This window comes from Anomaloglossus baeobatrachus, chromosome 1 (genome assembly GCF_048569485.1).
Source record: "Anomaloglossus baeobatrachus isolate aAnoBae1 chromosome 1, aAnoBae1.hap1, whole genome shotgun sequence".
Classification (NCBI taxonomy): Eukaryota; Metazoa; Chordata; class Amphibia; order Anura; family Aromobatidae; genus Anomaloglossus; species Anomaloglossus baeobatrachus.
Genome location: NC_134353.1, coordinates 450,172,947 through 450,195,119, shown reverse-complemented (window position 1 = coordinate 450,195,119; position 22,173 = coordinate 450,172,947). Strand labels below are relative to the sequence as shown.

Below are 22,173 nucleotides of genomic sequence, written 5' to 3'. Positions count from 1 at the left end.
CACCATAGACTGGAAGATAGATTATTTTTTACTGAACAACCCCTCATCCAGGAGGCATATAGGTATGGCGAATTTCATTTTTATTCAACTTGTATGTCCTTATTAATAACTTAAAAAGCTCAAATGGTGACAGATTCCCTTAAAGCTCCAAGAGTCTTAGGCTAATTTCACACTTGCGTTGAACGGCATCCGTTGCATTGCGTTGTGTGACGGATGCAACGGATGTGTTGCATATAGTGGCACAACGGATGCAACAGATCGTACAAAACAACGGAATCGGCTTTTTTTTTTTTTTAGTTTTATCGGCGGCAGACTATTGTGAACGATCAGCTGATCACCCACAGCAGCCGGTCGCCGGGTGATCAGCTGATCGCTCGGCCGCTGAGTGTGTGCGGGGCGTGGAGTGTGGGGTGGGTGAAGCCGAACGGGGCCATGGCGCTGAGGACAGGTGTGTGTGTGTGTGTGTGTGTGTGTGTGTGTGTGTGTGTGTGTGTGTGTGTACACATGCGGAGTGGAGTGCGGGAGGGGGCGGAGCCAAGCGGGGAAGTGTCGGGCTCCCTGCACACGTAGCCAGAGTAAATATCTGGTAACTAAGCAAAGCACTTTGCTTGGTTACCAGATATTTACCTTTGTTACCAGCGTACACCGCTTAGCACTGGCTCCTTGCACATGTAGCCAGGGTAAATATCGGGTAACTAGGCAAAGCACTTTGCTTGGTTACCCGATGTGTATCCTGGTTACAGGTGCAGGGAGCCAAAAGAGAGCATGCGCGGTGAAATCCTAAGGCTTCCGCTGCTCAAAAAAACATTACATGCTGCGCTCCTTCCGCCCGGCGGAAGCAACGCAGCGTTGGCCCAGCGGAAGCAACGCAGGTCCTTTTGGCACAATCAGTCATCCATACAAGTCTTTGGGAAACAGCGGAATCCGTTAACGGATTCCGCTGTTTTCCAAAAGGGCGGATTGTGACAGAAGGAAAAAAACGCAAGTGTGAAAGTACTCTTAATAGTGTAGGAAAAATGCAGTATGACAACAGTCTATAATGTGTTAATCATAAAAAAAAAAAAATTAAAATTTAAGTTGTGCGACTTGATTCACATTTCTTTAACCACAACAGTGGTCTGTGGCATGAGAGTTGGAGAACTGCCCGTCACCTGCCGTCATCCCCTGCTCTTCTTTTGACTAGCAGGCCTGACCCAATGACAATGCCCATGAGGCGTCACATCAGGACGCCTAATCAAAAGCGCTGGGAAGAGGCAGCCCGCGGCCGAAGAATGGGATATACAAACAACTGCGAACACTCAAGTCAGTGGGAAAACTCAAACACCTTTTGTCTTTGAGCGTTTTGCTATCGCTTTACTTTAAAAACAGCTTTCAGTTTATTAATTCAATAGAAGGGGAAAAAATAACCAGAAAACAGAAAAAAAGCCCCACAATCCATGCGAAAACGTTTAAAAAGAAGGGAATTTTGTTTACTTACCGTAAATTCCTTTTCTTCTAGCTCCAATTGGGAGACCCAGACAATTGGGTGTATAGCTACTGCCTCCGGAGGCCACACAAAGTATTACACTTAAAAGTGTAAGGCCCCTCCCCTTCTGGCTATACACCCCCCCGTGGGATCACGGGCTCCTCAGTTTTAGTGCAAAAGCAAGAAGGAGGAAAGCCAATAACTGTTTTAAATACAAATTCAACCCGAGAAACAACCTCGGAGAACTGAACTGTTCAACATGAACAACATGTGCACCCGAAAAAAACAAACTTCCTAAGAAAACAGGGCGGGTGCTGGGTCTCCCAATTGGAGCTAGAAGAAAAGGAATTTACGGTAAGTAAACAAAATTCCCTTCTTCTTTGTCGCTCCTAATTGGGAGACCCAGACAATTGGGACGTCCAAAAGCAGTCCCTGGGTGGGTAAAAGAATACCTCGTGATAGGGCCGTCAAACAGCCCTTTCCTACAGGTGAGCCACCGCCGCCTGAAGGACTTGTCTACCGAGGCCGGCATCCGCCGAAGCGTAGGTATGCACCTGATAATGCTTGGTAAAAGTGTGCAGACTCGACCAGGTAGCCGCCTGGCACACCTGCTGAGCCGTAGCCTGGTGCCGTAATGCCCAGGACGCACCCACGGCTCTGGTAGAATGGGCCTTCAGTCCTGATGGAATCGGAAGCCCAGCAGAACGGTAGGTGTGAAGAATTGGTTCCTTGATCCAACGCGCAAGGGTGGATTTGGAAGCTTGCGACCCTTTACGCTGACCAGCGACAAGGACAAAGAGTGCATCCGAGCGGCGCAGAGGCGCCGTGCGAGAAATGTAGATCCTGAGTGCTCTCACCAGATCCAATAAATGCAAACCTTTTTCAAATTGGTGAACTGGATGCGGACACAAAGACGGTAAAGTGATATCTTGATTGAGATGAAAGGAAGATACCACCTTGGGAAGAAATTCTGGAATTGGACGCAGAACTACCTTGTCCTGGTGAAACACCAGGAATGGAGATCTGCATGATAACGCCGCCAGCTCGGACACTCTCCGAAGAGACGTGACCGCCACTAGAAAGGCCACTTTCTGTGAAAGACGAGAAAGGGAAACCTCCTTCATAGGCTCGAAAGGCGGCTTTTGGAGAGCAATTAGAACCTTGTTCAGGTCCCAGGGCTCCAACGGCCGCTTGTAAGGGGGGACGATATGACAAACCCCTTGTAGGAACGTGCGTACCTGAGGAAGTCGCGCCAGGCGTTTCTGAAAAAATACGGATAGCGCGGAGACTTGACCCTTAAGGGAGCCAAGCGACAAACCTTTTTCCAACCCAGACTGCAGGAAGCAAAGAAAAGTAGGCAATGCAAAAGGCCAGGGAGAAACTCCCTGAGCAGAGCACCAAGATAGGAATATCCTCCACGTCCTGTGGTAGATCTTGGCGGAGGATGGCTTCCTAGCCTGTCTCATGGTGGCAACCACTTCATGAGATAAACCTGAGGCCGCTAGGATCCAGGACTCAATGGCCACACAGTCAGGTTCAGGGCCGCAGAATTCAGATGGAAAAACGGCCCTTGAGACAGCAAGTCTGGACGGTCTGGTAGTGCCCACGGATGGCCTACCGTGAGGTGCCACAGATCCGGGTACCACGACCTCCTTGGCCAGTCTGGAACGACGAGAATGGCGCGGCGGCAGTCGGACCTGATTTTGCGGAGCACTCTGGGCAACAATGCCAGAGGTGGGAACACATACGGTAGCAGGAACTGCGACCAATCTTGAACTAAGGCGTCTGCCGCCAGAGCTCGGTGATCGTGAGACCGTGCCATGAAAACCGGGACCTTGTTGTTGTGCCGTGACGCCATCAGGTCGACGTCCGGCATCCCCCAGCGGCGACAGATCTCCTGAAACACGTCCGGGTGAAGAGACCATTCCCCTGCGTCCATGCCCTGGCGACTGAGAAAGTCTGCTTCCCAGTTTTCTACGCCTGGGATGTGAGCTGCGGATATGGTGGATGCCGTGTCTTCCACCCACGTCAGAATCCGCCGGACTTCCTGGAAGGCTTGCCGACTGCGTGTTCCCCCTTGGTGGTTGATGTATGCCACCGCTGTGGAGTTGTCCGACTGAATTCGGATCTGCTTGCCTTCCAGCCACTGTTGGAAGGCTTGTAGGGCAAGATAGACTGCTCTGATCTCCAGAACATTGATCTGAAGGGTGGACTCTTTCCGAGTCCACGTACCTTGAGCCCTGTGGTGGAGAAACACTGCTCCCCACCCTGATAGACTCGCATCTGTCGTGACCACCGCCCAGGATGGGGGTAGGAACGACTTTCCTTTTGACAATGAGGTGGGGAAGAAACCACCACCGGAGAGATTCCTTGGCTGCCTGAGAGAGGGAGACCTCCCTGTCGAGGGACGTCGACTTCCCGTCCCATTGGCGGAGAATGTCCCATTGTAGTGGACGCAGATGAAACTGCGCAAAAGGAACTGCTTCCATTGCTGCTACCATCTTCCCTAGGAAGTGCATGAGGCGCCTCAAGGGGTGCGACTGGCCCTGAAGGAGAGATTGCACCCCTGTCTGTAGTGAACACTGTTTGTTCAGTGGAAGTTTCACTATCGCTGAGAGAGTATGAAACTCCATGCCAAGATATGTTAGTGATTGGGTCGGGGTTAGATTTGACTTTGAAAAGTTGATAATCCACCCGAAACTCTGGAGAGTCTTCAGTGCCACGTTCAGGCTGTGTTGGCATGCCTCTTGAGAGGGTGCCTTGATAAGTAGATCGTCCAAATACGGGATCACGGAGTGACCTTGCGAGTGCAGGACTGCTACTACTGCTGCCATGACCTTGGTGAAGACCCGAGGGGCTGTCGCCAGCCCGAAAGGTAGAGCTACGAACTGCAGGTGTTCGCTTCCTATAACGAAGCGTAGAAAACGCTGATGCTCTGGCGCAATTGGCACGTGGAGATAAGCATCCTTGATGTCTATTGATGCTAGGAAATCTCCTTGAGACATTGACGCGATAACGGAGCGGAGAGATTCCCTCCGGAACCTCCTGGTTTTTACGTGTTTGTTGAGCAGCTTTAGATCCAGGACGGGACGGAACGACCCGTCTTTCTTTGGCACCACAAACAAATTGGAGTAAAAACCGTGACCTTGTTCCTGAAGAGGAACAGAAGTCACCACTCCTTCCGCCTTTAGAGCGGACACCGCTTGTAGCAGAGCATCGGCTCGGTCGGGCGGTGGAGAAGTTCTGAAGAAGCGAGTTGGAGGACGAGAGCTGAACTCTATCCTGTACCCGTGAGACAGAATGTCTCTCACCCAACGGTCTTTGACCTGTGACAGCCAAATGTCGCCAAAGCGGGAGAGCCTGCCACCGACCAAGGATTGCGGAGAGAGGAGGCTGAGAGTCATGAGGAAGCCGTCTTGGTAACGGTTCTTCCGGCTGGCTTTTTTGGGCGTGATTGAGTCCGCCAAGAATCTGAGCCGCCTCTGATCCTTTTGAGTCCTTTTGGACGAGTAGAATTGGGACCTGCCTGAGCCTCGAAAGGACCGAAAACCAGACTGTCCTCTCCTCTGTTGGGGTTTGTTTTGTCTGGGTTGCGGTAAGGCTGAATCCTTACCCTTGGAGTGTTTAATGATTTCATCCAAACGCTCACCAAACAATCGGTCACGAGAAAAAGGCAAACTGGTTAAGCACTTCTTGGAAGAAGAATCTGCCTTCCATTCTCTCAACCACAGGGCTCTGCGTAAAACCACAGAGTTGGCTGACGCCACGCCGCTCGTACGGCTCGTAGAGTCTAGGACAGCATTAATCGCGTAAGACGCGAATGCAGACATTTGAGAGGTCAAGGGTGCCACCTGCGGAGCAGATGTACGTGTGACCGTGTCGACCTGTGTAAGCCCAGCTGAAATAGCTTGGAGTGCCCATACGGCTGCGAATGCTGGCGCCAACGACGCTCCAATAGCTTCATAGATGGATTTTAACCAGAGCTCCATCTGTCTGTCAGTGGCATCTTTAAGTGCCGCCCCATCTTCCACTGCAACTAGAGATCTGGCTGCAAGCCTGGAGATTGGAGGGTCCACCTTGGGACACTGTGTCCAGCCCTTGACCACGTCAGGGGGAAAAGGATAGCGTGTATCTTTAAGCCGTTTGGAAAAACGCTTATCTGGATAAGCGTGGTGTTTCTGGATTGCGTCTCTAAAGTCAGAGTGGTCCAGAAAAGTGCTTAATTTACGCTTGGGATACCTGAAATGGAATTTCTCCTGCTGTGAAGCGGCCTCCTCCGCAGGAGGGGCTGGTGGAGAAATATCTAACATCTTATTGATGGACGCTATAAGATCATTCACTATGGCGTCACCATCCGGGGTATCTAGATTGAGAGCGGCCCCAGTATCAGAATCCTGATCAGTTACATCCGCCTCATCACACAGAGTCGTCCCGCTGGGACCCTGACCAGTGTGATGAAGTTGAGGGTCGCTCATAGCGAGCCCGCTTAGGTTGTCTGGGACTGTCGTCCGAGTCAGAGCCGTCACCCTGGGGTGCATGTGACACCCCCGGAGCTAGGAAGTGGTCCAGCTGAGGGGGACCAGGGGGCAATGATTCCACAGTGCCCATGGTCTGAGTTACTGGTCTAGACTGCAATGTTTCAAGAATTTTAGACATAGTCATAGACAATCTGTCAGCAAAAGCTGCAAACGCCGTCCCTGTCACCTGGACAGCATTCACAGGTGGTTCTCCCTGGGTCACCTCTAGCAGCGGCCCCGGCTGAGCAATTGCCACAGGGGCCGAGCACTGCACACAATGGGGGTCAGTGGAACCTGCCGGTAGAGTAGCCCCACATGCGGTACAAGCAGCATATAAAGTCCGTGCCTTGGCACTTTTGCTTTTTGCGGACGACATGCTGTTGTCTCCTTGAGAAATCTAAGGAGGGTATATAGCAGAAAATCACCAGCGACTGTACAGTGCAAAGTATTGCCAGCACAAAATACAAAGTACACTATGGCACAAGTGGGGGAGAGCCCTTGAGGGCTGCTTACCGCCCGTTGAAAAGCGGGTGTGAGGTCGTAGAATCCCTTGTCTGAGTCTCCCCTCTGCAGCTCAGCGTGCAGGCAGGAATGGCTGCCGGCGTCCTGTGAAGAGGGGCGGACCGTGGGCGTCACAAACAAAAGTGCGGGAAACTGCGTCCCACTGTGCCTAGTGTGAGGGCTGGAGTATGTAAAACAGACTCCAGCTCTTAGCGCTGCTGGTCTGTACAGCGTCCCGCCCTCCTCCTGACTGGCAGGTCTGGGGGCGGGAACGATACGAACTAGGCCGCAAAAGTCGGGGACTGTAGTAATCTAGCGCGGCAGTCATATATGCACGGCCAGCGCGGAAGTCCCCGGCGCACCACAAATCCCAGCCGCGACGCAGTAAAACTGACCCCCGCGGCCGGATCGGCCGATCGTACTAAGTCACCTCACTCAGCAGAGCTGTAGTGAGTAACGGCACAAGCGCAGCAGCGCTGTTTACCCCCGGCGCACTAACACACCCAGCAATGCTGCAGTGTGCGTGCGATAAGCACGGGGACACTGAGTACCTTGATGGAGCAGGGTCCTGTCCCTGAGGAAACTCCGCTCCGTATCCAGCAGATCCTCCAGGGGCTGTGGATGGAGCACGGCCTCAGTGCCCGGAGACCGGTCAAGTCCCACTTCACCCAGAGCCCTAATGGGGATGGGGAAGGAATCAGCATGTGGGCTCCAGCCTCCGTACCCGCAATGGGTACCTCAACCTTAACAAACACCCGCCGACAGAAAGTGGGGTGAGAAGGGAGCATGCTGGGGGCCCTCGTATGGGCCCTCTTTTCTTCCATCCGACATAGTCAGCAGCTGCTGCTGACTAAACAGTGGAGCTATGCGTGGATGTCTGGCCTCCTTCGCACAAAGCATAAAACTGAGGAGCCCGTGATCCCACGGGGGGGTGTATAGCCAGAAGGGGAGGGGCCTTACACTTTTAAGTGTAGTACTTTGTGTGGCCTCCGGAGGCAGTAGCTATACACCCAATTGTCTGGGTCTCCCAATTAGGAGCGACAAAGAAATCTGCTGGAGGCCAAAACAGAATACCCTATCTTCAAGTTTGTGTTTCTGGCTGAAAAATTACTTGCGTTCTTATTGAAGTTTTCTTGCTGTGGCTTCTGTTTGGTGTGACGTGCTTCTAAATAAAGCGGCTTGGTTTTTAGGGTATGTGCCCACTATCAGGACTCACTGCGTCCTGGACTCAGCGGGTCCTGACCTGCGGGGCCACGAGTCTCCTCCACAGGTGACCACAGCTGCTTGTACCCACGATCAGGGTTCAGTGCGCTGCGGTCTCTTGCTCGTGTTATCCCTACACAGGACGCCTGCGACTCCGCAGCAAACAATTGACACGCTGCGGCTCGGAAAGTCGCACTGGAACTTAGTGTTTGCTGTGGGGAAAAAAGCACAGTGGGCACAGGATTTCTAGAAATCCATCCACTGTGCTTGTACTGTACAATGCAGTATTTTGGACACAACTGAATCATGCTGCGTCCAAAACGCTGTGAACATTGATCAAGGGCACGCAGCCTTACCCTTACTGGTATTGGGCTTTGACAGCTTTATGGACATTTTTAGATGTGGATTACATGTTGGGTTTTGGTGTGTTTCCACCACGGAAACTCGCTAAACACATGCATTTTTTTATCTGCGCATTTTCTGCCTCTAATGCAAGTCTATGGAGAAAATCTGCACAGAAAACTCAGCATATTCACAAGAGCACATGGGACATCGATGTTATGGATTGGAAAAATGCTCTACAGGTCAGTTTACACAGAGTAATAATCAGTGGGTCTGAGATTGCTATAAATCCCATCCACTTTGCTGGCAATGTAAGACACTGTGGTCTTGATACAGCGAAAATACGCAGAGACAAAGCTCATTGTGGGAAGAAAGCCGATTAGTAAATTTAAGGCTACTTTACACACTGCGATATCGGTCCCGATATCGCTAGTGTGGGTACCCGCCCCCATCTGTTGCGCGACACTGGCAAATCGCTGCCCGTGCCGCACAACATCGCCCAGACCCGTCACACATACCTGCCCGGCGACGTCGCTGTGACCGGCGAACCGCCTCCTTTCTAAGGGGGCGGTCCGTGCGGCGTCAGAGACGTCACTGAGCGGCCGCCCAATAGAAGCGGAGGGGCGGAGATGAGCGGGACGTAACATCCCGCCCACCTCCTTCCTTCTGCATAGCGGCCGGGAGGCAGGTAAGGAGAGCTTCCTCGTTCCTGCGGCGTCACACAGAGCGATGTGTGCTGCCGCAGGAGTGACAAACTACATAGTTACTGCTGCAGTAACGATAATCGAGAATGAACCCCCATGTCACCGATGAGCAATTTTGCACGTTTTTGCAACGATGCAAAATCGCTCATCTGTGTCACACGCAGCAACATCGCTAATGCGGCCGGATGTGCGTCACAAATTCTGTGACCCCAACGACTCCGCATTAGCGATGTCGCAGCGTGGAAAGCCTCCTTTAGAGTTTTATACCAAGCAGAACTGCCCCCAGAAGTGACCTTTTGCTTCTTTCTCCATGTGAAGAAACAGCACCTGTCCACTACAGCAGTGTCTTCCCACTGAAACAAATGGGAAGCTGAGGATTTTGGAGTTGCCAGAAACCGTTCTTTATTCACGTAGTGCATGCACCATGGACATGGCTGGGTATATCCACACACCTTCAAACCTACCTCCATCCTCCTTTTTCTTGATTGACAGCTGTGACTTAACAGGAGCCAGAAGAGAGATGGGAAAGGGCGCTTAAAGGGACTCTCCGCTCAAGACTGTTCCTACCAAGTACAGGCGCTCGTCCATCATGGTGGGGCTGTGATAGACAGCTCTGGCTTCTTAGAGGCAGAGAAGGAGATAGTTAAAAACCAGAAGGTGGGAAGCTGGATATAAATGATCAGGCCCACCATGATAGACGAGCGCCTGTATTGGTGTGAACGGTCACCTGTGCTGAGTCCCTTTAACTGCATGGCCTCGCCCTGGGTTCACCTTGCACTTCATTAGCATATTAGTACAAAGAACAATTGATTTGGCCATGAAAGCCCCCTCCAGCGCTGAAATACAAACCCCACTATGTACCATACAACCTGCGGTGCTGGGCTTAAACTTTTTTTTTTTGCTGACAAACTCTCCACGGCCTTCTGCCCACAGGGTGTTTTTTCTAGTGTTTATTTGTTTTGTTTTTTTTATCAATAAAAGCAAGGAAAAACCTTTTTGTTGCTGAAAAAAGAAGCAGCATGTCAATTGTTTTAGCGTTTTTCTTGCTTTTTCCCCAATTGACCTCAATGGAGTCAGTGAAAAACGCAGGAAAATACACGTCTAATGCCCACGTTGCTTTCTTTTGTGTTATGTGTTTTTTGACGTCACTGGAGTTCCCTGCAATAGAAATGAGCGTTCCTGATGAGCAAAAATCAGAAAAAAAAAATCGTACAATCTTTGGCCGGACCGGGCATCCGATCATTTACCGCAAAAGATCAGTAAATGATCCGATGACATAAACCATCCTCTCCCTGCCCATCAGTCATAACAAGTATTGGCATGTCTGTGACTGGTTGCCGTAAAAAAAAAAAAAAAAAAAAAAAAAAAAAAAGGGGGTTAAACCAGTACATCCTTAGGGCTCGTGCGCACACTGCGTCCTGACCAGTGCAGAAAAAAGCGCATCCGCTGGCAGACTTGACACTGAGTTTTGACAAAAAAAATGCATCCAAAATGCATGTATTTTGGATGCATTTTGCATATGTTTTAGATGCATTTTTGTCAGTGAGGTCCCCTGGCAATTCAGCTCTGCTACATGCCCGCTGACAGCACACAGACACAGCCGGGCGATGTGAATGAACTTGGATGAACTTCACCCGACTTCATGGTCATCCCCCGGCTCTGTCTGTGTGTAGCCTCCTGATTAGCGGTCACCTGTGAAGGACTCACCGGTGACCACAAATCCCGAGTGACTGAAGTGAGCAGCGCGATCAGCGGTGCCGTCACTCAGGTGACCCGCGGCCACAGCTAGAGTCCTCTACCTGAGAGCAGTGGCCGCGGGTCACCTGAGTAACGTCATCGCTGATTGTGCGGCTTACTTCAGTTGCTGCGTGGAGCTGACAGAGAGCGGTCGTGGGCTGTGGCCGCTCGCTGTCAGCTTCATGTAGCAGAGCTGAAAGCGTCGTGGGACCTCATGTGGATTACATCGGACCTGGAGGGGTATTTGGGGATTAATAAAGTGGTGAAAGAGGGTGGGTTTTTTGTCTTTTATTCCAAATAAAGGATTTTTTGGATGTGTGTTTTTGTTTTCTTTAACTTACAGGATAATCATGGAAGGTATCTCTCGGAGACACCTGCCATGATTAACCTAGGACTTAGTGGCAGCTATTGGCTGCTGCCATTAACTCCTTATTACCCCGATTGCCACTGCACCAAGGCAATTCAGGATGAGCCGGGTAGAGTCCCGGGACTGTCGCATCTAATGGATGCGGCAATTATGGGCGGCTGCTGGCTGATATTGTTAGGCTGGGGAACTCCCCATAGCGTGGAGTTCCCCATCCTGAGAATATCAGCCTTCAGCTGTGTGGCTTTACCCTGGCTGGTATCAAAATTGGGGGAGACCTCACATTTTTTTTTTTTTTTTTATTTATTTATTTTACTACACTATTTTACTGCACTATATAGACACGCCCACCAGCGGCTGTGATTGGTTGCAGTGAGACAGCTGTCACTCAGCGTGGGGGCGTGGCTGACTGCAACCAATCATAGGTGCCGGTGGGCGAGGGAAGCAGGGAATACGTGATGGATTAATGAGCGGCCGGCATTTTCAAAAGAGAAGCTGCCACAGTGTGAACGCCGTGCTGCGTCGGGGATCTGTGAATATGAGAGAGGGTGTGAGAGGGAGAGACCAACATGGACAGAGAGAGACCGAAAAGACCTGAATTTATGTCAAATAAACATGCGGATTGCAAGAAAAATGCAGTACAAACTCGCTGCTTAGCATTTTGGTAGTGTTTTTCAACAACTCATTGATTTCAATGGGTGTAGAACGCTACCAAAACGGACAAAAGTGACATGCTGCTTTTTTAAACGCAGAGATTGTCAAATTTTTGACTTTCAAAACCCTGCGTTCAAAAAAGCATCATGCGCACAGATTTTGCATGATTCTCATAGACTTTGCTGGGGAAGCAGAACACATGCATTTGGACAATGTGACGCTGCAGCCTAAAACTATGCGAAAACGCAAGAAAAAAAAAAAAAGCAACGTGCGCACGAGCCCTTAGAGCCCTGCGCACTGTGGACCGACGTATCTGATTGGCTAGTCAGTCCACGCCCCTGGACAGCGTCTGTTGATTGGTTGGAATAACAGGCGCTGTCTCAGGGTCTGTCATGGTATACCAAATTAAATAAAAACAATTGGCGTAGGGCCCTCCTGTAATGATACCAGCACAGATAAAGATGGCTACAGGCTGCAGCCCTCAGTCGTGCGCTTATCTTGGCAGTGTATCAAAATAAAAAGGAACCACATGCGTTTTTTTTTTTAATTTAAGTGAAAAAAAACAAAACAGCATGCGGTCCTCCCTAAGTTTGATATCCAGCTATAGTGAAGCCCGACAGCTGGGGGCTGGTATTCTCAGCCTTGGTAGACCTATGGTTATTAGGCCCCCCCCCCCCCCCCCCCAGGCTAAGAATAGCAACCTGCAGCAGCATGGGATTGTAGCATCCATTAGACATGACAAGCCCGGCGCTTTATCCGGCTCTTCCCTATTGCCTTGGTGCGGTGGCAATCTGGGTAATGAGGAGTTAATAGCAGCCCACAGTTGTCACTAAGCTCTAGATTAGTAATGGCAGGCGTCTGTAAGACACCCCCTCATCACTAATGCAGTGAAAGCTGAGTCCCGGGTGTAACATCCGCTGGAGACCCGGCAGTAAGCACAGGGGTACAGCACCTGAACTTCTGCGATTGCCATGAGGAAAAAAAAAAAGCAGAGGTGGGGGGGGGGGGGGTATTGGCAGGGGAACAGAAAAAACCCACAAAAGCATGAAAAAAAGCACATTTTTCAGTAGTTTTTTTTCCTGACAGGACATTTTTTTTTTCTTTCATGTTGCTTTTTTTTTTGTCATGGCAATCACGGGGGTTCTGGGATATAAGCACTGTACCCCTGCAATTGCTGCTGGCTCTCCAGCTGATGTTACAGCAGGGACACAGCTCTCACTGCCCGGAGCGGTGCTTGCACCTCTCCCTGGTGATCAAGTTCCTGGAAAGTGATCACTGGGGCCCGAACGCTGCCATAGTAACCCTGGGTCATCACCATGAACTACGGATCACCTCACAGATCAGGGCACCTACGTCACCGGACTTCCTACCAGAAAAGTCCCGTGGTAAAGACCGCGAGGCGTATGTGCAGGAAAACCCTGTGACATTCATTCTAGTGGATCTGCAGGAAACCCCGATGATCCACCGGCATGAACGCGATTCACCTTGTGACGTCACTCAGGTTACCTGCAGTCACACGTGAACGTCCAGCTGTGACAGTCACTAACCTGAGTGACATCACCGCTAAGCGTGGCTCTCTCTCTGCCTGCAGTTACAGCGCTCAGTAATCTTCCATGATTGTCCGCTGTAAGTTCAGATGTAGCAGTGCTGTCAGGAGGCGGGGTATGACGGCAGCCAATAGATATGCTGGTGGGCGGGGAAAGCAGTGAATATTCAATAGAGATAATTGTTGGGCCCTGAAGTAACACTGCATCTGCGGGGGCTCTAAGTATGTACTGCTTCAACCCTTTTTTTTTTATATAATATATTATATATATATATATATATATATATATATATATATATATATATATATATATATATATATATATATATATATATATATATATATATATATATATAGTGGCCAGTCACAGCCATGCGAATTAATTGCCATTGCGATAATTTGCGGTAAATGAACAGATGTCCAACCTCGATTTGGCCAAAGATCATACGATTTTTTTTCTGATTTTTGCTGATCAGGATCGCTCATTTCTATTGCAAGGAACTCCAGTGACGTCAAAAAGCACATAAAAAAAAAAAAGCAATGTGAGCATTACACATGCGTATTTTCCTGCGTTTTTCACTGACTCCATTGGAGTCAACTGGGGGAAAAAGCTGAAGAAAAACACTAAAATAACTGACATGCTGCTTCTTTTTCCAGGAACAAAAAAGCAACAGAAAAAGAAACAACGTGGCACAGCAAATCACGATTCTCATAGACTTTGCTGGGATGTTTTTTCTTTGCTTTTGATAAAAAAAATAAATAAAAAATAAACGCTAGAAAACTGCTAAAAAAAAAAAAGCCCTGGGGGAACAAGACCTAAGGGCACAGTTCCACTTGTGTCTTGCACGGACGAGTGTAATCCGATAAAACATTGGACTGCACTTGCACCAGTGCAAAACTATGGGGCAGTGTCCATCTGCGATAGATTTCTCATGCCACAGCGGCATACGGAATGAATACCAGCATGCTGCGTTTGGCAGCGATTCCCGGCTCACACCCCCCCATGCAAGTCTATGGGAGCGTGTGAAACATCGCACTGCACTCGGAATACATGGGATACACGAAAAGACAGGCCGGGGAGGAGATGGGGAGAAAGTGTTCCCTCCCTCTTCTCTGCAGGTGTGATACTATTGCAAGATCGGATCACAGTCGCAGTAGAGGGTCATTAGCATATCGCTCTCCTTAAAGGGAACCTGTCAGGTACAATATGCACAGAGGACCATGAGCAGTTCTGGGTGTATATTGCTAATCCTGCCTAACCGCCCCTGTATACACTAGCATAGATAGAGATCTTTAGAAAGTGTTTCTAACAATCTTTTACTGTATGCTAATGAGCGAGGAGAGTAGCCCCAAGGGCGTTATTTCCCTTGCTAGTTGCCCCCATTAGCATGTTGGTACTCCCCTGTGGGTGTGGTAGCGTCAGAGGATGATCTCACTCACCTCTCTGCCGCCATCGCGTCCAACGCTGGATTTCAGCTCACTGCGCATGATCATGTGCACTATGAAGCCGGGTGTAGGCGTCCTGCTTTCAGACTGGAGTAGAGCACATGACCAAATCTCCGGGGTCATGCGCACTGAGCTGAAATCCAGCGTTGGACGCGATGGCGGTGGAGAGGTGAGTGACATCATCCTCTGACGCTGCACATTCATTAGCATGATAGCATGCCCACAGGGGCGTACTAACATGGTGAAAGGGCTGACTAGCAAGGGAAGCAACGCCCAGGGGACTAGTCCCTGCACTCATTAGCATACGATATAAGAGATCTTTAGTAATCTTTTTCTAAAGATCTCTGTATCTATGCTCCTGTATACAGGGACGGTTAGGCAGGGATTAGTAATATACACACAGAACTGCTCATGGTCCTGTGTGCATACTGCACCTGACAGCTTCCCTTTAAGTGGAACCGGACCCTAAAGTGTATGAGCTAGCCGCACCTGCACAGCTGTGTAATGTCTGCAGGCTGTCCCGCGCTCGGGCACTGAATGGGGGAACATGTGTGTGGAAGGCCTGGATACACCGCGCACGGAGTGCAGGACAATGAGAAGACCGAAGGGAAGAGACCCGGAACACCACACAGTGACCACCACCAGATACGTACTGACTGCAGGAGAACACGCCCACACACGCACCGTACGCTACGGGCCGCCAGCTCGCCAGGGGCTCGGGAATTGGAACACCGCCCTATAGCTCACCACGCGCGCACACGCCCATTACCGTATTCCTTCTTCCCGCCGGCCTCCCTTCACCACCAGTCAGAGGAATGTGGGCGGGCGTGGTCAGATTGAAAGTGGGCGGGGCCTCCATATTAAAGCGGCGCTGAAGCCTCCAGAGGGAGGTTCCTGTGTCTAGTAGGCGGCGCGGAGTAGGGTTGCGCCAAACTGCGCATGTGTGGTCTCCGCGTATATTATCATTGCAGTGGGTTGTTATGTGGGTTTCCGCTCGTCAGCAGCTAAATGTCCGTGTATAACAATACAGGGAGCAGGCCGGCTGCATTGCCAGACTTGTGGCTGATTTTCTGATGTGAGAACATTTCCCTGGGGCAGGTTTTTTCTTTTTTACTGCTCACCCTCCTCGGGTCCAGGGCTGAGTTTCTGCTGCTATTCTGATGACCGTGCTGCAGCCATTGACTGAGATTAGTGGTTCCTCTCGTGTTGTTAGAGCTGCTGAGCTCAGTTGATTGGCTGCAGCGCTGTCAGTGTGCCTTCAGTGCTGCAAACTTGGAAGCAGACACAGATCGGCAGCATACAACACTGGACCCGGGAAGGGTGAGGAAAACCTAACTCATCCACATAATAGCAGTAGATCACCATGTAATAGAAATGGAGCAACCCTCCAAAATTGTTGGCTCGTTCTGTACATCGTAGACTTTACTATTTCTAATGATGAGTGGGCACTACCATGCTCAGGTGCTCAGTACTGGTAACTAGCAGTGATGAGTGGGCACTACCATGCTCAGGTGCTCAGTACTGGTAACTAGCAGTGATGAGTGGGCACTACCATGCTCAGGTGCTCAGTACTTGTAACTAGCAGTGATGAGTGGGCACTACCATGCTCAGGTGCTCAGTACTGGTAACTAGCAGTGATGAGTGGGCACTACCATGCTCAGGTGCTCAGTACTGGTAACTAGCAGTGATGAGTGGGCACTACCATGCTCAGGTGCTCAGTACTCGTAACTAGCAGTGATGAGTGGGCACTACCATGCTCAGGTGCTCAGTACTGGTAACTAGCAGTGATGAGTGGGCACTACCATGCTCAGGTGCTCAGTACTTGTAACTAGCAGTGATGAGTGGGCACTACCATGCTCAGGTGCTCAGTACTGGTAACTAGCAGTGATGAGTGGGCACTACCATGCTCAGGTGCTCAGTACTGGTAACTAGCAGTGATGAGTGGGCACTACCATGCTCAGGTGCTCAGTACTGGTAACTAGCAGTGATGAGTGGGCACTACCATGCTCAGGTGCTCAGTACTGGTAACTAGCAGTGATGAGTGGGCACTACCATGCTCAGGTGCTCAGTACTGGTAACTAGCAGTGATGAGTGGGCACTACCATGCTCAGGTGCTCAGTACTGGTAACTAGCAGTGATGAGTGGGCACTACCATGCTCAGGTGCTCAGTACTGGTAACTAGCAGTGATGAGTGGGCACTACCATGCTCAGGTGCTCAGTACTGGTAACTAGCAGTGATGAGTGGGCACTACCATGCTCAGGTGCTCAGTACTGGTAACTAGCAGTGATGAGTGGGCACTACCATGCTCAGGTGCTCAGTACTGGTAACTAGTGATGAGTGGGCACTACCATGCTCAGGTGCTCAGTACTGGTAACTAGCAGTGATGAGTGGGCACTACCATGCTCAGGTGCTCAGTACTGGTAACTAGCAGTGATGAGTGGGCACTACCATGCTCAGGTGCTCAGTACTGGTAACTAGCAGTGATGAGTGGGCACTACCATGCTCAGGTGCTCAGTACTGGTAACTAGCAGTGATGAGTGGGCACTACCATGCTCAGGTGCTCAGTACTGGTAACTAGCAGTGATGAGTGGGCACTACCATGCTCAGGTGCTCAGTACTGGTAACTAGCAGTGATGAGTGGGCACTACCATGCTCAGTACTGGTAACTAGCAGTGATGAGTGGGCACTACCATGCTCAGTACTGGTAACTAGCAGTGATGAGTGGGCACTACCATGCTCAGGCGCTCAGTACTGGTAACTAGCAGTGATGAGTGGGCACTACCATGCTCAGGTGCTCAGTACTTGTAACTAGCAGTGATGAGTGGGCACTACCATGCTCAGTACTGGTAACTAGCAGTGATGAGTGGGCACTACCATGCTCAGTACTGGTAACTAGCAGTGATGAGTGGGCACTACCATGCTCAGATGCTCAGTACTAAATTACTGGTGTTCCAGCTTTCAGCCTTTGGTGTAACGCAGCATTATGGATGTGATCCATAACACCGGCATAACTGTCGATGCGTAATGCCTTTTGCTTTTGTTTTATAATATATTCGATCTTGTCAGATTCAATTTTGACATAACTGTCAACAATAAATTGTTGCGTCAACTTCCCAGCATTTAACCCCATCAGCCCCAGAGCGTTTTCCGTTTTTGCGTTTTTGTTTTTTTGCTCCCCTTCCTCCGAGAGCCGTAACTTTTTTATTTTTCCGTCAATCTTGCCATATGAGGGCTTGTTTTTTGCGGGACGAGTTGTACTTTTAAATGAAACAATAAGTTTTACCATATAGTGTACTGGAAAACAGCAAAAAAATTCCAAGTGTGGAAAAACTACAAAAAAAGTGTGATCACACAATAGTTTTTGGGATATTTTATTCACTGTGTTCACTATATGGTAAAACTGATGTATCTATGTGATGCCTGAGGTTGGTGCGAGTTTGTAGATACCAAGCATGTATAGGTTTACTTGTATCTAAGGGGTTAAAAAAATTCACAAGCTTGTCCAATAAAAGTGGCGTACGTTTTGTGGCATTTTCCGAAACCCGTAGCGTTCTCATTTTTTAAGATCTATGGCTCAGTGGCTTATTTTTTGCGTCTCGAGCTGTTGTTTCTAATGGTACCATTTTTGCGCAGATGCTACGTTTTGATCGCCTGTTATTGCATTTTGTGTAAAACTTGCAGCGACCAAAAACCGTAATTTTGGCGTTTGGAATTTTTTTGCCGCTACGCCACTTACCAATCAGATTAATTGATTTTATATTTTGATAGGGCATTTGTGAATGCGGCGATACCAAATATATGTGTATACTTTTTTTTTAATTTTTTTAACCCTTTAATTTTCAATGGGGTGAAAGGGGGGTGATTTGAACTTTTAGAGGTTTTTTTTTTTTTTTAATTACTAGTCCCCCTAGGGGGCTATGTGGATCAACAATGCGATCGCTCTGCCTTATCTGCTGATCACAGCTACACAGATGTAAACAGCAGATATGCTCACTTTCTGCTACACTCGGCTCCGGGCCGAGTGAAACCGAAAGTGACTCATGATAGCTACAGGCGTCATCACATGACCCTGTGTTACCATGGCAACCACCGAAAGTCACGTGACTTCCTGGGGGGGTGGCGGTAAGTGAAAATAATGGCCGCGCACATATATATCTAGCTGTTAGACTTTGGCAGCGAGATGTAAGGGGTTAAATGTTGCGGGTGGAATGCGATTCCACTCGTAACATGCAGGCACACATGTCAGCTGTTAAAAACAGCTGATATGTGCGCGGATCGCCGCTACCTGCCCACGGCAGGGGGCGGGGATTAACCTCACACGATCCATGACGGATAGATCAGTCATGGGTCGTGAAGGGGTTAAAAGGGGATTGAACTCGTCATGAATGGCAAGCCTGTATGCATAGTACTGCAGCAGGGTGATTTTTTTTTTTTTCTAGTTGATCTTGATCTACTGGTATGGATGGTAAATTAATGTCACCTATTCCTTGTTGTGGCACACTTAAGGGGGCTGTACACGCAGCGATATCGCTAGCGAGTGTACCCGCCCCGTCGTTTGTGCGTCACAGGCAAATCGCTGCCCGTGGCGCACAATATCCTTAGAAGCCGTCACACGGGACTTATCTGCCTAGTGATGTCGCTGTGGCCAGCGAACCGCCTCCTTTCTCAGGAGTCGGTTCGGGCGGCGTCACTAAGTGGCCGCCCAATAGAAGCGTAGGGGCGGACGAGCGGTCGTAACATCCCGCCCACCTCCTTCCTTCCTTCCTCATTGCCGGAGGCTGCAGGTAAGCTGTAGTTCGTCGTTCCCGAGGTGTCACACATAGCGATATGTGCTGCCTCGGGAACGAGGAACAACCTGCGTCCTCAACAATCAACGATTTTTTAAAAATGAACGACGTGTCAACGATGGACGATTTGGTGAGTATTTTCCATAGTTAGCGGCCGCTCGTTGGTGTCACACGCAATGACGTCGCTAACAATGCCGGATGTGTGTCACGGAATCTGTATCGTTAGATACGTCGTTGCATGTGACAGGGCCTTTAGGGCAGTTGGAGTTATTAAATTTATTGTCCATCCACTGTCCCCGTAAGGGAATAGAAGTGGATATGTCATTGCATCACATTTTCTGTGAAAAAAGCCGATTTGAAGTGTTTTGTTTTCACTTTTCAGGTGAACTCTGATGTCTCTGTTATATGGGGGTTCACCCTTTGCATTTTGATAAATTATAGTTACTTCATTGCACCTTGGTGCATTGTAGCGCCTCTGGTCAACATTGTAGTCATTTATGTGCTCCCATTGATGCCAAAGCAAGAGAGCTATTGTATTCCCTTATATTAGCCATAAAGTTATTGGAGTGCTGATGCTCTCCTTTCATCAACTTTACTAATTGATCATCCATACGAATGGGACATAATTGGATGCGCCTTCTTTTGCAGCAGGAAGGGAATGTTTTGTCCTGCGCCATTTCGTCTTTGAAATGTTTAGATTGGCAGAACTGACATCGAAATGTCAGTTTGCCAGCATAGTGCTCTTCAATACGTGTCTCATCAGTTTGATTGAGAATCCCTCTAGCGGCAAATGTAACTTACCGTCGTTGAGTGGCTCTTGCTTTTGGACACGTATTCTATCTTGTTCTCGTCTTTGTGAAATTAGTGCGTCCGTTTGTGCATTGCGTGCAGCATTAGATGTTCTATATCAGGGGTCTCAAACACGCGGCCCCGATGCCCGTGCCCCTGTTCACTATTGCGGCAGGTGCAGGGGCCGCAGCCACTGTCTGCGCTTTGTCAGATGAATGTATTGCCGGTGCTGCGCTCTCGCGCTGGCAATACAATCATCTGACATAAATCGCTGAGGGGCTTCGGCCCCTGCCGCGATAGTCACCGGGGGCACGGGCCTGGGGGCCGCACGAAGCAGAAGTGAGGCAGCGGATGGAACGCGGGATAGGTGAGCATAATGGTGGTTTTATTTTGTGTGTATGTGAAGAATGGTTTAACCCCTTAGTGACCTATGACGTACTGGGTACGTCATGGCTCCCTGGTACTTAAGGACCCATGACGTACCTAGTACGTCATGGCGAAATCGCGGCCCCGGTGGCTGCGATCGCTTTGCAAGTACCTTAGATTCGGGGAGGAGGGGACCTCTGCCTGACTTCAGGAGGGGTGGTGTCTCCTTCCCGGACCTACAGAGGCTGTGATTGGCTGAGCGGCGTTCGTCAGCCAATCACAGCCACTGTAATCAGCCATTGAATTCCAGCCAAGATCATTGGCTAGAGCTGGGTGACGTGTTTCACCCGCCCCTAGCTCTGATTGGAGAGACCGGCCTTGTGACCGATCTGTCCAATCACTGTGGATCTGGGGCCAGAGACCGCTCCCCTCAGCTTCACTCCGGCGTCTGTTACTATAGAATGGGGACAAGGCTGTGGACATTACTATAGGATGGGGACAAAGTGGGCACATTACTATAGGATGGGGACATTACTACAGGATAGGGGCATTACTACAAGGGGACAAGGATGGGAAACATTACTATAGAATAGGGATAAGGCTGGGGACATTACTATAGGATGGGGACAAGGTGGGCACATTACTATAGAATGGGGATATTACTATAGGATGGGACAGTACTATAGGATGGGGACATTGCTACAAGGGGACAAAGATGGGGAACATTACTAAAGGATGGGGGACAAGGATGGACACATTACTATAGATTGGGGACATTACCATAGGATGGGGACCAGGATGAACACATTAGTACAGAATGGCCACATTACGATAAGATGGGGACAAGGCTCGGGACATTACTATAGGATGGGGATAAGGATGGGCACATTACTATAACATGGGGACAAGGATGAGGCACATTAATACAAGATAGGGACAAGGATTGGGAATATTACTTTAGGATGGGTACAAGGATGAGCACATTACTGTAGGATGGGGCACGTTACAACAAGATGGGGAACATTACTAAAATATGTTGGTCAAAATTTCTATGTTGGTCAAAATTTCTATATAGTGCTAATTGTTAGACTTAAGGGTACTTTACACGCTGTGACATTGCTAGCGATGTCGCGTGCGATACCTCCCGCCCCCGTCGTTTTAACGATATGTGGTGATCGCTGCCGTAGCGAACATTTTCGCTATGGCACTGTCACGCACATACCTTATCAGCGACGTCGCTGTGACCGCCGAACAATCCCTCCCTCAAGGGGGAGGTGCGTTCGGCATCATAGCAATGTCACTGCGGCGTCACTAAGCGGCCGGCCAATAGGGGCGGAGATGAGCGGGACGTAACATCCCATCCACCTCCTTCCTTCCGCATTGCCGGTGGACGCAGGTAAGGAGATGTTTGTCGTTCCTGCGGTGTCACACACAGCGATGTGTGGTGCCGCAGGATTGACGAACAACATCGTACCTGTTGCAGCAGCGATATTAAGGAAAGGAGCGACGTGTCAACGATCACCGTTTTTGAGCGATTTTTCGATCGTTGATTGTCGCTCCTTGCTGTCACACGCTGTGATGTCGCTACCGGCGCCGGATGTGCGTCACTAATGACGTGACCCCGACGATATATCGGTAGCGATGTCACAGCGTGTAAAGCACCCTTTTAGTTACAAGAAGTAATAAAATGGAAATAAAATATATATTTAAACAAAGAATGTACACGTTTGCTATAATAAACAAGTGAAACA

The 22,173-nt window shown here is 49.6% G+C and overlaps 1 protein-coding gene across 4 annotated transcripts in view; it reads right to left on the bottom strand.

Moving 5' to 3' along the window:
- PWWP3A (PWWP domain containing 3A, DNA repair factor) overlaps nucleotides 1-15,314 on the bottom strand; it is a 283,225-nt gene extending 267,911 nt beyond the window's left edge. For 2 of the 4 annotated variants that reach the window (XM_075353011.1, XM_075353038.1), the window contains exon 1: nucleotides 15,133-15,242. The gene's annotated coding sequence lies outside the window, so the exon portion shown is untranslated. The other 2 variants (XM_075353023.1, XM_075353030.1) reach the window with 2 other exon arrangements.
- Between the last annotated feature and the right edge of the window lie 6,859 nt (nucleotides 15,315-22,173).